Source organism: Brachycentrus maculatus, unplaced genomic scaffold, assembly GCF_059751285.1.
Source record: "Brachycentrus maculatus isolate JH-2025_06_01 unplaced genomic scaffold, ASM5975128v1 h1tg000611l, whole genome shotgun sequence".
Lineage (NCBI taxonomy): Eukaryota > Metazoa > Arthropoda > Insecta > Trichoptera > Brachycentridae > Brachycentrus > Brachycentrus maculatus.
The window spans coordinates 123191-142200 of NW_028281349.1; the positions used below are offsets into that span (position 1 = coordinate 123191).

The 19010-nt window shown below is 31.7% G+C and overlaps 2 non-coding genes across 2 annotated transcripts; one reads left to right on the forward strand and one right to left on the reverse strand.

Moving 5' to 3' along the window:
- Positions 1–2444: 2444 nt before the first annotated feature.
- TRNAN-GUU (transfer RNA asparagine (anticodon GUU)) lies at positions 2445–2517 on the reverse strand. The gene has a single exon. It is a non-coding gene; the product is annotated as a tRNA-Asn (tRNA).
- Positions 2518–12989: 10472 nt separating this feature from the next.
- TRNAV-UAC (transfer RNA valine (anticodon UAC)) lies at positions 12990–13062 on the forward strand. Its single transcript has one exon. It is a non-coding gene; the product is annotated as a tRNA-Val (tRNA).
- Positions 13063–19010: the final 5948 nt, after the last annotated feature.

Sequence of the window (19010 nt, forward strand, 5' to 3'; positions counted from 1 at the left end):
CAATATTACCATGGACTGGTACCTGAAGCGGAGGGCTGATCACCTTTCCTTCATAAGTAAAACGATCATGATAACACTGCGTTTATAAGACACAGTGACCTATGCACCATTGGGGTGCGGATAAGGGTTTAAAAAAAAAATATATATATATATATATATATATATATAAAACCCTTATCCGCACCCCAATGGTGCATAGGGCACTATGTCATATAAACGCAGTGTTATCTTGATCGTTAACACATGAAGGAAAGGTGATTAGCCCTCCGCTTCAGGTACCAGTCCAGGGTAATATTGAATAAATATTACAGTGAAAAAAATACTTATATTTATTTTACCCCCCCTGGGAATCGAACCCGGGGCCTCCAGAACGGTAGCCGAGGGTGCTGACCATTACACTACGGAGGCGGACATAAAGGCATATAGGCGGAGGAGTGATAAATACTAGTATTTTGTAAAATTGACACGTGTTTCGATGCATTCCGCATTATTGTCAAACACCGCGATAACGATGCGGAATGCATCAAAATACTTGTTACAATTGTTTTTTTTTTTAATTTTGATATTTAATAAATGTGGTAAAAATATAAAGATATTATCACAAAGTGACTGCCGAATCAATACATGAAATATGCTTTCGTTGAAACGTTACCTAGCATCCTACAAAACAAAATAATACAAGAGATCATAGCTATCAGAAACATGGAATTATACACAACTACACATGGTCTTTTTTTATTAAGCCTCCACTCATTTATGAGTGATTTTAACACATGCTCTTAAATTCAGGGTTAAAAAAAGATTGCCTTTAAACAAAAGAAATGATATTGATAATAATGAATAGTAAATCCACGCAAATCCATGTTACGTAACTCTCCACATATTACTATCAGTTGGTTATATGTATAATAAATTATTTCTTCATTAATTGATTCGGCAGTCACTTTGTGGTAATATCTATCCATTTTTAATTAATGTTTTACTTAATAAATACCACTATTTCTTAAAATCTACTGCGACACGTGTTTCGATGCATTCCGCATCATTTTATACGGTGTTTGAAAATGATGCGGAATCCATCGAAACACGTGTAACGGTAGATTTTAAGAAATAGTATTTAGTAGTAGGTATTTACTAAGCAAAACATTAATTAAAAATAAATTATTTCAACTGGAGAGAAAAATCATGAAAATATTTTTGGCTCGCAGCTAGGTCGCGTTTTTGTGTCTACTATAATACACTGAAAATAAAAAATAATAATATTGTAAAATAAAAAATAAAAACAAAAAAAACATTTGAAGAAGCAATGGATTGAAAGATGTCGATATTGACAGTTGACATGAACGATATACTCATTCTAGGAAAAAAGTTTAAGAATTCGAAGTGAGTTGGTAATTCACGATCTCTTTAGGGATTCAATAATTTCTCGAGATTAGTTGCTGAACTTTGCAACACCCTGTGTATAGTACGAAACGTTCACTAAATTTATTATTTTATTATAACCCTTATCCGCACCCAATGGCAAATAGGGCACTGCATAGAATTGACGCAGTGTTATCTTGATCATTACTTACATGAAGGCAAGGTGATCACTCTTGCGCTTCAGGAACCAGTCCAGGGTAATATTAAATAAATATTACAGTGTAAAATCAATAACATTTATTTTCACCCTCCCTGGGAATCGAACCCGGGACCTCCAGTACGGTAGCTAAACACGCTGACCATTACACCACGGAGGCGGACGGAATAACTAAATAGAAAGGCGAAACAATGTATAAAGTACAACCCTATTGGAAGCACTTAGAACAACAAGGTTCTAAGTGCTTTTCTTGGGTGACTAATGAAATTATGAGATATTCTGTCAGTATTCAGATGCGGGTATACCCTATCGTAATCGGCTGAAACTTCACTTGCCATATGCCAAATAATTTCAAACGCTTCCAAACAAGACAGAAGCGTTTTGGGATATTACCCTACTCATTAATTAAACGCCACTTTCGTAAAATATTTGATTATGTCCGCTAACTAAATGTCGCCTCCGTGGTGTAATGGATGGCGTGTGAAGCTACTGTGCCGTAAGACCGGGGTTCGATTCTCAGGGGGGAGTGAAAATAAATATTAGTGACTTTACACTATCATATTTATTTCATACTATCCTGGACTGGTCCCTGAAGCGCAAGAGTGATCACCTTGCCTTCATGTAAGAAACGATCAAATTAAAACTACGTCAATACAATACAGTGCCCTGTGCACCATTGATAAGAGTTAGAAGGAAAACTAAAAATAATATATTGCTTACCAAAAAATAATACAATGTCTTTGTGCCTACGCCTATATAAAAGACAAACACAGCAGACACTAAATATAATATTAATAAACAAATTTATACTGTGTAAAATTAAAGTGTAGGGGAAAAATTTTAATAATTTGATTACAAAAAAGATCGCCCCCGGGTGGGCTCGAACCACCAACCTTTCGGTTAACAGCCGAACGCGCTGCCCATTGCGCCACGGAGGCATGTCCGCAGCGCGAATATATTGCCGCTTATCAATCAACGCATTATCAAAATGTCAGTAATATTACACCACAAGCGAAAATAATCTAGAGCCCGAAACAGAAATAATCAAAACACGTTATCAGGAAACAATAATTTATAATACATGTAAATAATATATTATCGGTTAAGTATATGCAGGTTTGCTGAAATTATCGCAAGTAATATTATCAAATATTAGTTTTTCTTTCATAAAACGTTTCACCAAAATAAATTACTATTTTGGTAGGGCCTTTGGTGAAACGTTTTAAAAAAGAAAAGAGAGTTTTTCATACTCTCTTTTCGTTACTATACTACTCGCGATGTATTAAATTAAAGACATCCACTAATATAACAATTTTGAGTCGTTTTTACTGATGAAAAAATGCGATAAAACTTTTCACTTCAATATATAGATACTTCAGGCTAAACAAAAGTAAGTAATTTAGTAGTTAAGCAACATCAAAATGTAAATAAAAAGATAATAAATTAAATTAAGATCAAACTTTGTGTCGTACCGTTAAGAATTAACTAAATTTTAAGCTATGGCAATAAATTTTGCAAGTACAGCGAAAGCGATATAAAAGCCATCAATCTTATATTGACGAGACTACAAAACTTTTGGACAAGATTAATGTAAGATTGGTAATTTGTATGAAGGTCTTCGAGTAAGTATATGTTCGTACAATGAAGATGTTTTATCCAGAATGAGGTATATTGTATCCTACAGATGTAAAGCTACTTCACCGTTTTGTTGTAACGATTCTCGACATACTTGGAAGTTATTAAAGTATTTTAGTCAAGAAAAGTGTCCCTGCCAATTTGGTTAGGTAAGGTTAGGTTAGAGATATATTGTATCATATATATCGCTCACTCCTTTCAATAACGTCATAAATCAAAAAAACTTGATTTATCAGGAGAACGTTTTTAAAGTTTAAAAATATAATACAATGTTTTAAAAATAAATTACTAACCAATTATTGAACTTTTTTTTTACTGTGGAACAGATCTTTATAGGTAAAACCTGAAGGTTTTTTCTCCAAAATTTAGTATATTTAAATAAATAATTAAACAATGCCTTTTCTTCAAAATGCAAAAAGAACACTTTACGCACTGTAGCGGGTAAATATTAAGTTTAAAATATGCCTCTTTTACTGGGAAATAGTAAGTACATTTTATGGGCATTCCGAAAACATGCACAACTGAAAATTGACGATTTTTGATTTATGACGTTCTTGAAAGGAGTGAGCGATATGTAAAGGTTCTTCCTCGATTTGTTGTAAGAATTCTCAACATATTCAGAAATTAGTTAAGTATTTTAGTCAATAAAAGTCTCCCTGCCAGTTTGGTGAGGTGAGGTTAGAGATATATTGTATCCTATAGATTTAAAGGTTCTTTCCCACTTCGCTGTAACGATTCTCGATATATTCGCAAGTTGGTTAAATATTCTAGTCAAGAGAAGTGTCCCTGCCAGTTTGGTTATTCAAGAGGCAAATTGGGTGCGTAAACAAGATAGACAGAGGTCAACAAAAATAGAATATTACGGCGCCACAATTTAATGGGAAAACTTATTCGCTCTGCGAAACTCTGCAGCACTTTTCTAATCAAAATGTGCTCGGTAAAAGTTAAGACAAACTTTAAGTGGAAATTTCTGCATAAAAATGTGTCTGTGTTAAGAAACGCACGTAAATCATTGCGGTGTGCTAAAATGTGGGGAAAAATAATGTATTCGTAGTATAATAATACTATACGCTGTTGCATTTTCGTCTATAATATTTTAGATTATTCAGTTCATTTAGTTTATTTAAGTTCACAAAAAAGGTATCTACCAAATAAAATCTTTTCTCAAGCCAACACTAAAGATGGCTGTCATGATTTTTTATTTATTTGATAAAATAATTTTTTTTAATCCGATTTAATAAAATCTCTATACATTTATACATTTGGCACACTTACAATTACAGTTTCGCTGTGCCTCTCCAAAAAAGAGACTGCGCTCTTGTGCTTGGAGAGGGAAACTCAAGGTCTATTGTTTTATTCGTTGAAGGTATAATGGTATTTTTCTTTTCTTTTATATATATTTTTTATGATTAACATGTAATAGGCATTTATTTTTTCTGAATAATTTTGATATATTCTAATTGTTTTCTTTCTTTAGGGAGTTTATTGAAGTATTTAATTCCCAAATATTTGAAGTTTTATTGAAATTGTTAATTTTCACTGGAGTTGTAAAATCATTTCGGAATCTCGAAAATAAACTTTTTTAAATAAAAATATTTGTCACTTTTTAACAATTTTCGCGTTTGCGAAAATTGCGTTTTTATTAAAAATGGCTTCTATGTTTGGGAGTTGAAATTTTGAAAATAATAATTTAAAAAAAAGTTTTTTTTTTAATTTGACTTTGATTATTGTTCTCTGGATTATTTTCACAGAGTTCAGTATGTTATTGTAAGTTCCTCCCCATCCAACAAATGTGGACTGTCGTGCCAAATTCTCATAACACGAGTGCTTTTTTTAGGTTTTGACTGATAAAAATAGGTAAAAACGCTCAAAATGTTTCATTGCGTGTCGATTTGCTAAGCTAAATTTAAACCTAAGTATAATCTATTCTTTAAGGCTTTAAATTAAGGTTTTACCACGAAGTGAAACTTAAATTTAAAATAGATAGATATTACAATAAAGTGACTGCCGAAACAATAAATGAAAATAATATGGTCTCAATATTATTAATATTTAAAGCATTTACTTTGTGGTTAGTCATTTTTACTTATTTATTTTTTTACAAAAATGTTACTAATATTAGTATAATCGGTGGTGGTTATATACTAATATTGTTAAAAAATTTGTTTAAAAAAAATAGTGAAAATAATATATTCAATTCAATAGTTCTAAAATTCTACCGTGTTATATCGTATCTTAAGAATAAAACAATTACGATACCCAACAATATTACTTATCGCTATTTGCTCGAGACGTACGATCGTATAACTGTTCACAATACGAAGGGAGGTCCAAATTTAATTAAATGAATCCCCCGATGTACACAACACAACTATGAATAATGAATCTCCGGTTCGGAGAAACAGTGGAAGAAGTATTCATTTCCGCTCTTACGTATAAACCAGGTAAAAGGTATAGTCTATAAGCAATATACAACGGTTTTATTGATTTAACGGTATTGTACAAAGCTGACTACGTATATTTAGAAAATACCAGTTTCTAAATACAACGGAGTCTTGGTTCCAACGCTAATGTATGGAAGCGAAGCGGCAAAAGAAGGGTAATAGTAGACTCAATGTAGATTAAATGAGATCCTTCAGACGAATGTGGCGCAATACGAAGTTCGAATTGTGAAATAAAGAAAAAAACCAAGGCTGAGATAAGTTTTATCGATAAAATTAAAAAAGGTGTTTGGGATGGTTTGGACATGTGGAACGAATGAGTGAGGAAAGAACGGTAAAACAAAGGCGAATGAGGCGAATGAAGATTTAAAAAAAAAAAGCAGAGGAAGACCGAGGAAAACTAGGCATGATCGGGTATGTCAAATACTCGAAAGCGGCCGGGTCAGGGGTGGATATTATCGGTGGGTATGTATGAGGAGATGCATGAATGTGGAAGAGGCGAAGAATGCTTGCAAATACAGAGTGGTATGGCGTTCAATTCTCTCTGCTTACCCCTGCGGAGATACAGCGTGATGGTTAGTTAGTTAAACCAAGTTATTTTAAGTATACACTATTCAACCCCCTTAGTTTTTTTTGCGCCTCCCTGTACACTTAATCAGTATTTCGTATAATTTTGAACACTATAAAGTTTATGAGTGAACTCGAGCAAATGTTTCGATTCGCACGAGTCGTGTTCAGAGCCTGCAACGGTTTTATGGCACAGTTCAGCGGAAATGCAGGCAACACAGAGCAGTCACGTGCATATAACATACGAACATACTCGTATAATAGCAAAATGGAGTCAGCAGCACTCAAATCTATTGAAAACCTTTCCAGTCCCCCGCCCCGGTCGTAAATAGGGCAACGAGAAGCGCGGACGTCATTTAAACCAGTGGTCCTCAAACTTTTTATCGCCGCACCCCTGCCAACTTTTGATAATTTTACCGCGGCCCCCAGAAGGGGATAAACGTAGATTGTTTTTTTTTCTTTTTCTTTTGCATTTCAAAATATATTTTTACATATCACAATATAAGTACAAAAAAAATATTCATACAAAAAAAGATCCCACAAAGGCATTGTGGCCACCTGTGTGTGGGTATATTTTTTTTTACGTTATAATAAAGGGCACTGGTAAGAATACAATAGATATCAGAAATAAAAATAGATTAAAAGTGTTAATATAAACTACAAATATTTATATAATTTAAATGTAACTTTGTTTTAAAACCACCATACATATTTTATTTTAATGTCTACCGGCAGACATTATAATTAAGTTATAATCAAATATTCATAGGGATTTTAAAACAAAGTTACATTATTTATAAAATTTAAAATCACGAAGTTAGTGCTTCAAATATAAATTACATACAAATATTTGATTTTAACAGAAATCAAAAAATAATAATAAAGATTTTTTGATTCGGCATTAGGTCTATGGAATGACGTGTTGATTTTTTTTAATTAAACACTTGTATAAAACCACTTATTGAGTTTTGTTTTATAACACACAACTAGTTTCGAAAACTACAGTTCTTTTCATGGACAAGTGATTAGTAAAACTCATCACAGGTATATAAAAACACGCGCGTATTAGAATGCAATACTGCAAAATTTCAAAGCAAAAAAAATTACATGTTATAAGATTTTTATCAAACGCTGATTAATTTTTAAATGTACATAGAAAGGCAAAGACATGTACGTACTTGAAGGCAACGTTGTGTCAAAATCTAAAAGCTATCGGTTAATTTTTTGAGAAATTAAGATTTTGAACAAACGAATATTTATTTATTTTTTTTATATATAGATAGACACATCCGCGCATTTGAATGCAACGCTGTTTCGAAATTTCAAAACTGTCGGTGAATAACTTGAGGAGATTTGAGGTTTTGAACAAACGAACATTAACATTTTTATTTATAATATAAAGATTGCTTTAAACTACTAAAATGCTGATATATTCATGAAAAAAAAAGAAGCGAACATACGTCAACTTATCAACAGCACAATTCATATATCGCTCACTCCTTTTTACAATGTCATAAATAAAAAACTTTAATTTTCAGGAGATCGTTTTTAAAGTATAAAAATATAATAAAATGTATTAAAAATAAATATCAAGATATTTATGAAACTTTTTACTGTGCAGCAGAGTTTTTAAGGTAAAACCTGAATGTTATTTTCCGTTTAAAAAATATTTAGTATTTAAAAAAAAAAAAACAATTCCTTTTCTTCTTTAATAATAAAACAATACACTTTCTGCCGTGAAGCGGGTAAATATTAAGTTTAAAATATTCCACTTTATCTGGGATATAGTACATTTTCTGGGCATTTCGAAAACACGTACAACTGAAAATTGACGATTTTTGATATATGACGTTGTTGGAGGGAGTGAGCGATATGATTTAAATCGACCGACGTAAGATTTTAAACCTTGACCTTTGAGTAGATAGTGAAAAGTTTACCCTAACAACTGGAGTAGGTACCTAATCGAAAAAACTTATCCAGTACATAAAATGTTTGTTAAAACCACTCGCAAAAGTTGTAGAATATCATTTTTGTTTTATGAAAAGAAAAGTTCAGTCATCAAACAACTGAGTGTGTATAAAAGAGAAATAAAACAAAATTTTCGTGTATAACTGAGTTGCCAATTACACGCGTAAAAACAACTTTCGTTTCTGTACCGCATGTTATATTATCAGGTCCTAAAAACCATCCAACTTTTATTAAATAATAACGAAGAAGAACGATAATGAAATACAGTAAAACCTCGATATAACGGACTAATTGGATGGAGGGTGTGTCCGTTAGAAATGAAAGTCCGTTATATTTAAAAAAAAAGGTTAAAAGAAATCAAAAAACTTTTTCTTTAAATATGAACACTATTTAGATATAAACAATACAAAACCCAAACAAAATTCTATTTATTGACTTCAGACACTTGTCGTGAAGTGACGTTGCTGTTTGATATCGACGCACTTGCTTTCAGTAATCCTGTTTTGATAAACGAATCAAGTTTTGTTAAAGCCGTAAGAAAAAAAGGTTTAAAATACATATTTAAAAAAATATTTAACCACTGTTTAGATATAAACAATACAAAACACAATCGTATTTATTGTCTTCAGATTAGCGTCGTGAAGTAACGTTGCTGTTTCATATCGACGCGCTTGCTTTCTTGCTTTCCTGCTTTGAAAAACGAATCAACTTTTGTTAGAATTATTAAAGAAAACACTCGTATTTTTACCACGTGAGTTTATTTAATTCTACCACATTACAAAACTATGTCCAGTATTTGTTAGTAAATGAACAATTGCATACATTTTCACTTGCAATTGTTTCACTCTAGGGGGGAGATGTAAAGAAAAGTGATTTTTTTAATTTTGAATTTGGCACTATATTGGTATAACTTTTGTTTTGTTAGAACTTTTGAAGAATTCTGTTTTTTTGTTCATAATGAACTCTCTAAAATTACAAAAATGCACACAATATTTACTGACCAGATTTTTTCTCCGTTATATCTGAAGTTCGTTAAATAGATGTCCGTTATGTCGAGGGATTTACTGTAATAATAAATAACGACATCGTATTTTTCATTAAACATTAATGATATTATTCCGTGCTTGTGTTATACAATACGAAATAAACGGTATATCTCAACAGTTGGGAGGTATAACTCTAAGGCGTAATGGAGGGTCGAACCTTAATTTACAGTAAATGAAAATTATCGTCCGGATCTAACGGGAAAGATAAAATAAATCGTTAATAGTTTCCCGAAAGATACGAAAAATATATACAGAAACAAGTAAATGGAAACGTTTAGTTAACCAAAAGGGCAGTAACCGATCTCGAGATTAAGATATATTTTATTAGGTACAAAAATATAAGAGTAATTTATAAATTACGTGTTAAAATGAAGGAATAGGATTATTTAATGATATTTAACATGTCGCTCACTCCTTTCAAGAACGTCATAAATCAAAAAAATTGATTTTCAGGAGAACGTTTTTTAAGTTTAAAAACATAATACAATTTATTAAAAATAAACATCAAGCCACTAACCAAACTTATTACTGTGCAACAGATTTTTTAGGTAAAACCTGAAGGTATTTCTCTCCATTTGAAAAATATTTAGTATATTTAAAAAAACAATTAAACAATACCTTTTCTTCAAAATGCAAAAACAACACTTTCTGCCCTGTAGCGGGTAAATATTAAGTTAAAAATATGCCTCTTTTGCTGGGATATAGTACATTTTCTGGGCATTCCGAAAGCACGCACAACTGAAAATTGACGATTTTTGATTTATGACGTTCTTGAAAGGAGTGAGCGATGTGTCCAAATGTTTGAATATAAATTGACATCAAGAGTTTTATTTCATATAAAAAGTTGAATAAATATTTATGCTGCCGTGTATAACGTGATTGTTTAAACCAGCCAATGTTTATTCCCATATAAAACAATATATTAAATTGTCTCTGATTAAAATCACTGAAATATTATTGATAACAATGAATTAGAATGCATTTCATGTAAAATGTAGCGATATTTTAGTCACATACTCCATAGAGCGCTTTAATTTAATTGTGAAATAAATATTGGCGATTCGATCAAAAAGAGGAAAAATATGGAACTTGTAAAGTTACTAAAACTGCCTCCTTCTTTTGTGAAAATTTTAAGGAATAAAATTTAAAGGATTAAATATAAAACATTCAAGTTATGTTTTCCAGTACACGAAATTTTAGTCTTCACTCCATGTTTCTATTTATATAATGGAAACTGCCTTTGCTTTACTGAGATCTTTATTTATTCTCGAAAAATGAAATCACGATGTGATAAGTATTTCCAAAGAGCTGTGTCACGTCTCATTTCTGAGAAAATCGGGTAAGATGGGGTGATAATATAAATCATTGTGTTTGTAAAGTTTTCTTACTAGAAAAAAATACACTATTGTACATAGACTAAGTATAAGATTGTTAGTAGTAGCAAAAATAGCATTGAACTGTAAAATGTAAATATGTTTACCAAAACACAGAAATGGCGAATGTTGTTAGAAAAAGGAGCGGAGGAAGATCGAGAAAAACTTGATACGATTAAGTTTGTCAAATCTTGAAAGTGGTTAGTTAGGTAGGAGTCGTAATAATCGGCGGGTATGTATGAGGAAATGCATGAATATGTAAGAGGCGAAGACTGTTTAAAAAGTCAGAGTGGTATGGCGTTCTGTTCTTTCTGCCTACCCCTGAGTGGAGCGGCACGATGGTTTGTTTTTTTTTTCTTTACTCAAAATCCATTATATACATTATTGTTTTTTTTAGTCTTCTCACTGTTAAAATGATGTTTAATTTTAGCTGCTGTGAGGGGTAATAAAAGTTACTGAAAATATAGAATTTCATACAAGAGATGATTAACATGAAATTAGATATCTCTGTTAATTCTTTGTACATCTTCCGGCACTTCAGCTATGTGCTTGTAATCTTAAAGCGAAGATATCCGAGACGATGAAGAAATAAGATGAGCTAAAAAGCTTTCGTTCAACCAGGTTCTCTTGGGCAATCCCGTCACGTACCTCGAAATGTTCGAATGCTGAGACGAAACAAGAACCGCCCTAACCGCCCCTAAAACTCCGAAGTGCCCATTTTAAGACCCGCGTACGGCACTTGGGATAAAAGGAAACGAAAAAAAATACCTCCCAGAATCATATTTTGACCCAATTATTATTATGTTAACCTTTCGCTACCTCGCCGCGCTTTAAAATGCGAAATTCCAGTTAATATTTTAAGTAGGGCAGCATTCAATTATTATTAGCGAGAAAGTTCGTGCGCCTAAAATATTTTTACGCTGGTAATTTTGACGATTTATCAAATTTAATGAAACTCTGGAATATAATGAACTTTCCAAGTATCTCCAAAATTACGCGTACTAATACCGTAGGATTTAAAACGAGAAAATCGGGTATAAACGCGGAAATAATTTATCGATAAATTTACAGCGGAATAAGGATGTAATAAAATATAGAATTTTTAAAATATAATAATAATTAATTTGGATAATTTATATAGCGCCATTTTCGTACCTCGATAGCGGTTAAAGATCTAACCTTCATTTACCCGCAAGAGGACATTTTTATTTTGAATGCGCACTTGCTTTTAAACCGCCTCGCCAGCCCGAAGTAAACTGAAATTATATAACGACACGGTATACTGAACGTGGCCGTACGCTTTTGTTTGGTTGAAATGTTTTTTTTTCTTAAACTCCTATTCGTACTCAGAGAGTACATTACATAGAGAACGGCATGAGATCGACGTAGCGTCAACAGTATCGCTAATTACATGAAGACGATCAGTCCCACGCTCCAGACGCAAATGAAGAAACTCAAAGTGAAGGAAATAATTGCTTTTGAGAAGAAAAATCGGATAGGAAAAGGAGAACAGCATTGTGTGCATTCTGACCCAGGATCGATTCCTTGAAATGTCAAAATAAATATTAGTAATATTTTACTCTAATATTTGTTTTATATCATCCTGGACTTTAACACTTGGCCTTCACGAACGAGTGTTAAACGACCAAGATAGCTATTAAAGATGTATTATTATTTTTTTTTTAAATATATATAGTCATATGAAAGATGATGGAAGTCTGAGCATCCCAGGGCTTACGACAAGGTATTTGGATGACTTAAGTAATTACTTTATACACTTTTGTAACGTTCACCATTCTGCCCATTATTGAACATCCATATTTCATTAATTTTTGGATCTTGCATATATGCGATGGTATTGGATCCCATTTACATGTGGATAGTAATTCAATAGATTTAGAAGTAAATTGAAATACCAATAATATTGATGTATCATCCGTAGATTGAATAATCCAGTACCTGATAATAGATCAAGAGATAATATATGAATAAATAGGTCAAGATAACACTGCGTCGATGCGATGCAGTGCCCAATACACCATGGGTTAGAGATTTTTTTTCAATATTCAGAAAGTCGTTTTGTTCATCTACTCCGAGCCAAAGACGACAGTACAACACGCTCATTCAAAATGAGATTTATTTTTACGTTACATAAAAATACGTCGTTGTTTGCGAGATTTAAATATATATGTTTTTAAAATACTCGAGATTTACACACCGGAAATTATTGTACCAAGATCAACACTCCGCTTACGCGTCATTAGCCGTAACATGTGTGCAAATTATTGATCTAACAACGCTGACTAAAGTAGAACAATCCAAGTAGTAGAACAATCTCTTTTATATTTATATACGGTAATTCTTGCGATCTGTCTGTGTGGGTTCCGTAGTGTAGCGGTTATCACGTCTGCTTTACACGCAGAAGGTCGCCGGTTCGATCCCGGCCGGAACCACTTTTTTGTACTTATTTTTTTATATAAAAAATATATATGTATATTTCTCCAATAATTTTTTTTGATATGCGTATCTATTGTATTTGAAAAATTGCAAAAATATAATGTGAAAAATTGTATTCCATGTCAATCAATGTGACAAGATGTCAAATTTGATGTATTTGATCATGAAGTCAAAGTAGCATGGTAATGAAAATCACTTCCGTATTACACTGTCTGTCGAATGATTGTCATATTTAAGTTAATGTGGCATTCGTCAATATCTTAATCAATATATCCCTATTGAGCATTAGGAAAAATACATTTGAAGAAAAAATATGCCTTTTCATTATTTTTATTTAAATTATTATTATTATCATATGTATAATTATTACTGAACATATTTTTTATTTATAATTGGTATTAAAATATAAAACATATTGAACGTAGCCAAATGTGATGATTTTGAAATAGTCAATCAATGTGTGTCAATGTTTGGATCAATATATAGCTATTAAGCATAATAAAAATATGTTTTGAATATTGAAAGCATTAACTTTGTGGATCATATTGATATATTATTTCGAGAAATAAAAAGACTTTGTGTTTTGATCCACTCACATTTTTATTAACCAACTAGTTTCGGCAACAACCTGTTGCTCTATTCAGGGTTTAATTCAAGAAAATAAATTAAATAAATTAAACCCTGAAGAGGGCAACAGGTTGTTGCCGAAACTAGTTGGTTAATAAAAATGTGAGTGGATCAAAACACAAAGTATTTTTATTTCTCGAAATAATATAAGAAAAATACCCTAAAAGAAAGAATAAGCCACTTATATTAATTACTTATTTTTTTACTCATTTAAAAGCACTTTACATATTTTTTTGAATTTGGCATTGAAATGTAAAACCGACAACACAACAGCAATTTGCTTATACATACATATTGAACGTCAGCAAATGTAATGACTTTGAAACAGTATATTAATGTTTGTGGGTAAGTATCTCAATCAATATATCGCTATTTGACATTAGGATTAGATACCTTATATAAAGAATATATATTTATATATTTATTTAAATTAAATTTTAAATTAAATTGTAAAACCGAAAACACAACAGCCATTTAAAAAACAGCATATTAAACTGTGTAAAACGTGATGATTTTGAAACAGTATATTAATGTTTATTGTACATTTGACAACGTTAAACAATATAAATACAAAACACTCTCCTTATCATTAATTGTTCGCTTTATGTAATACCACTTTTAAAAAACACTTATTCGTGACTAACGGGTTTCGGAATAATCATTAAAAGAAAGAATTTATTTTTATATCAAATATCAAATTGTAATAATTTTATTTTAATGATCTGATGATTAAATGATTTTCCATAACCGGTAGTCACGAATAAGTGTTTATAAAAGTGGTATTACATAAAGTGAACAATGAAAGATAAGGAGAGTGTTTTATTACCATACCGCAAAGTTATCAATGCATTTAATATACAAAATAAAATATAAAGACAATTTATACACGACAGTAAAGTCAAGGAAATATATAACAACAGGAAATATATAATCTCATACAATGGCGTAAAGAGATGTCGTTAAAATCCACATAAGAACGTGAACATAAAACTTTATATGGTTGATGAATGACGAATGTCATGTGTAATAAAAATCGAGTACTTATTGACAGAATTCGCACTCGAATATACGGCGAACAAACCACAGGTAGCTCATTAAAGCTTTGCTTTATTGTAAGTGGAGGGAAAATGCTGGAAAAGCCTAATTATGACCTATTAAGAGTTTTATCGTTATTTGACATGCTTACATTAACCACATGCGTAATTATAATAATACTAACTGTAATAAAAATAAATCAATATACATATAAATTAATTAATTAATTTCAACATTTCAAGTCCGTAACGCAAAAACCATTCTCAAAAAAACAGCAATTCTTAAACTATTAAAGAGTGATAAAAATTTTGATCTAAAGAAAAACCCATCTTTAGGATCCCAAAACGATTTTAAAAAAGCAAAATGCAATACCAAACGATTCTAAAATAACTTTAGATATTTGGGAAGCAAATATTTCAAAAACCTTCCAACAAATATAAAAAAAGAAGATATTTTAATTCTAAAAAATAAATTAAATGCCTTTTATAGATGTTAATCGAAATATTCAAAAGGGATATACATACTATAAAGGGTAAAAATATTTCCCAGGACAGGAAAGAAGTTAATAATTTATTTCAATTAAAGATGCTAGTGTCTTCTTTTGGCTCACGATCGAGTCAACGCGGTGTCGAATTGATCGTGATAATATGAAGGAAAGATGGGTTAATCTTGTATTTGAGATCGTGGAATATGTTTGATAAAATTCAGGTGACGTAAGTGAAAGTCCTCAAGGTGAAGAACATCGCTGCCATATGAAAAGGCAAGGAGTCTATAGGAGAATAACAGCAATGGCTAGGACAAACGAGGCAGCAAACCCGTACTCGCACTAGCTTGTGTAAATTGCACGTTGCTAATTTATACGATGCCAATTTATATTATGGAAGCAATCAAAGTTGAAAATATAAATAATTATGAGGGGGGTGAAACCATCGACCATACTAAGCTGTCATTGTGCCACAATCCAACTTTATAAATATTCATATTAAGGTTCTCTTTCTTATGTTAAATTTTCCTTTTATTAGTCCGACAAAATGAGAACTTAATTCAACCATTAATTGTGTGACTAGGGTAAAAATATTCACTCGCAAGATAATAATAAAAAGAAAAAATATAACACAATAATATTATTCAATGTAAATGAATACAACAATCAAAAAGAAATAAAAATGAACAAAAGCGTTTGAAAATCCTCGATGCAAAAACATTCCGAAACATTTCTCGAACAATACTACGTTTTCGCGCAATTTGAAAGAAGAAAGATTGCGTTTTTCCACAAAAGAAGGTCATAGGGAAATCCTTGGGGGTAGAAAATTCAATGCTCACACCATTTAACTCATAGGGGTGTGTTATCGCATGGGTTGACATCGATTCCTTTCGGCTTGATTGAAAGCGGGGGAGTCACCTAACGACCGTTGTAAAATCATATTCGCGGCAGAAAAGCCCACATAAATTTCCAGGTGTTAAGTTATACCAAATCGTTAAATTATATCACTCGCATATTACACTAGTTAGCGAGATATTTATTCACCCCAATACATATTGACATATCGTTACTGCTATGATGTCTCAACGTCATCGGAGCAAAGAAAATATTTTTAATTTAATCAATATTTTTAATTCAATCAATTAAATCAATCAATGAATCGACAGTGACTTTGTGGTATAGATATTACCACAAAGAGTTTTTAATTTAAGTTTTACTTTGTAAATGCCACTATTTCTTAAAATATATTTAAAATAAGAATCAGCTTCTACCTCCTCTTCATCTTTCAACGTCCCAAAGACAAAACTCTAAAATTTAGACTTAGCCTCACATACGATGTTTGAAAATCATGCTGTATGCATTGAAACACGTGTCACAATAGATTTGAAGAAATAGTGGTATTTATCAAGTAAAACTTTAATTTAAAATATTTGAAAACAATTAATAAAATAAAAGTTTACAGATTTCGAGATTCCGAAGCTTTCTATAAATTTAAAAACCGGACCGAATCGTAAATCACCCCCACTTACCGTCGATTAGGGTCCTGAAAAAATCTGAAACTGAAAATACATTTCAGTAAAGATATATCAGGAAATTACCTTCCCCCCATCGATGAATGGTAGAATAACACAGATCGTAGATTAGAGATACTTTTATGTACATATAATAATATGACAACGAAGTATATATCTCTTCCAATTAATCAAGCAATTCATGTATTTCTATACACTGGATTTATATTAGTAAACATCCCTTTTGTTAAGGATAGGAATCATGTAATACAAATACTAAATATCTTGTAATTCAATAATCCTTTCGAATCATGATGAATTTGAGGGTTGCGCGGATACCGAAATGGATTAACTAATATACCTTTTAAATCTATTTTGCGAAAATAATATTTCAATTTAACAGGGTCGTTTTATGGCAACATCTCAGTAATATAAAACGGTCCGTTATCAGATTAATGGGGAACGGAATAAATTACACTACTCTGCCGCGAGGGCTTTGAATTACAAACGAACCGTTCAAGAAAAGGGGGATTTTGACAATTCGGGAAAGAGCAGACAAGGACCGTGGGTGTCCTTTTCAGTAAAAGTCAAACAGTGGGAGCCTCCGCATAAAATATTTTCAATATACAAAGTAAAAACAATAAAATATTAACATATTCAAACATGTTAATTTTTATTTATTGATTTGGCGTTCAATTTCTTGAACTCCATTTTAATTTATGTATTGATTTTTAAATCAAACAGATTTTTTGAGTCTACTTAGTTGTGTTTTTTTTTAAACATAAAAATTAATAGTGTGACAATTGTTTCGCCTAGTTATGGCATTTTCAAACGAATGTAAAGATTAAATGGTTATTTAATCTTCACATTCGTTCGATTCCCAGTGGGAGAGTTAACAATTATGTGGTTTTTCACTCTAATATTTATTTATAATTACACTGGAATGGTACCTGAAGCACAGGGCCGACATCTTGTTTTAATATAATAAACGATCGACTAAACATTGCGTCAATTCGATGCAGTGCCCTATGCACCACAGGGTTGCGGATAAGGGTCAGATGTAGCAAAAACATATTCAAATTCAATTCGTGCGACAAGTTATGATTGATCATATTAAATTCATCAAGCCGCAACTTAAATCTAAATGAGATATTACTGACTTCTTCGTACCTCAGTTAAATGCCATTGATGTGACGGGGCTGTGGTTTCAACAAGATGGCGCAACAGGCCACATGGCGGGTGACACCATCAATTTATTACGGGAAATTTGAATTTGTTTACCTTTAAAAATCACCCTATAGAACAAAATCTGAAAAAATTCTATGAGCAGCCATTTCATATATGTATATATAAATAATTTCATTTCTTTAAAATGGCTTTTTCTGAAGACAATTATGAAAAGAAATCGAGTGAATAAAAGCATCCTGGTGTGAGAACTAAAGTGAAATAGCTAATCGGAATTCTCGCATGGGTATTGTTATTTTTTGACATCTCATCAAAGATGAAGAAGAATATGGAAGTCTGGGGATTTACGGGGCTGACGACCGTCATAGGCTGGTTTAAGTGATCACTTTACACACGTGTAACATTCACCAATTCTACCCATTATTGACAACCACACTACTTAAATTCTTGGAAGCTCTATATATATGAACCAATTTAAAAACCTTGTTCTTGAATCACTAGAACTTCACTAGAGACATCTATTGGTGAGATGTAAATAAGCTTTTTTACTAAGCAGAAACTCTTATATTAGTATGTGAGGTCCGAATCCTGGATTATAATCACACACATGAGAAACGCCAGAAAATAACATATTCTTCTTCATCTTTGATGAGATGTCAAAAAATAATATGAAAATAACTCCTGTAATTGGAGATAATCCAGATTTTGTGAACAAGTATTTGGACACACTCAAAATGTTGAGTATTGTTGTTTACAAGATAAATCTTCAAGAACAAGATAGTTTTCAAGGAGAAATAGTTTAAGATTCTCCGATGAAGGGTAGGAGAAGATAAAACGAGAAGTGAACGAGAGTAATAGAACAATCAACAGGGGAGTGCTTTACATAACAAAGTCATGAATATCCAGCCTTAAACCATAGCGCTCAATAAAATACCGGCTCAGGCTGAACGATCTCAAACCGAATCCGTACAGACTGACTCATTACGAACCAAACAAATGGACCAAAAAGAAACCAGTCATTGAATTTTGTGATTAAAGTACTCGAATCTCGATTAAAATTAATAAATCAATTGGAAAAAATCTCTAACGAGTGAAACAAAGA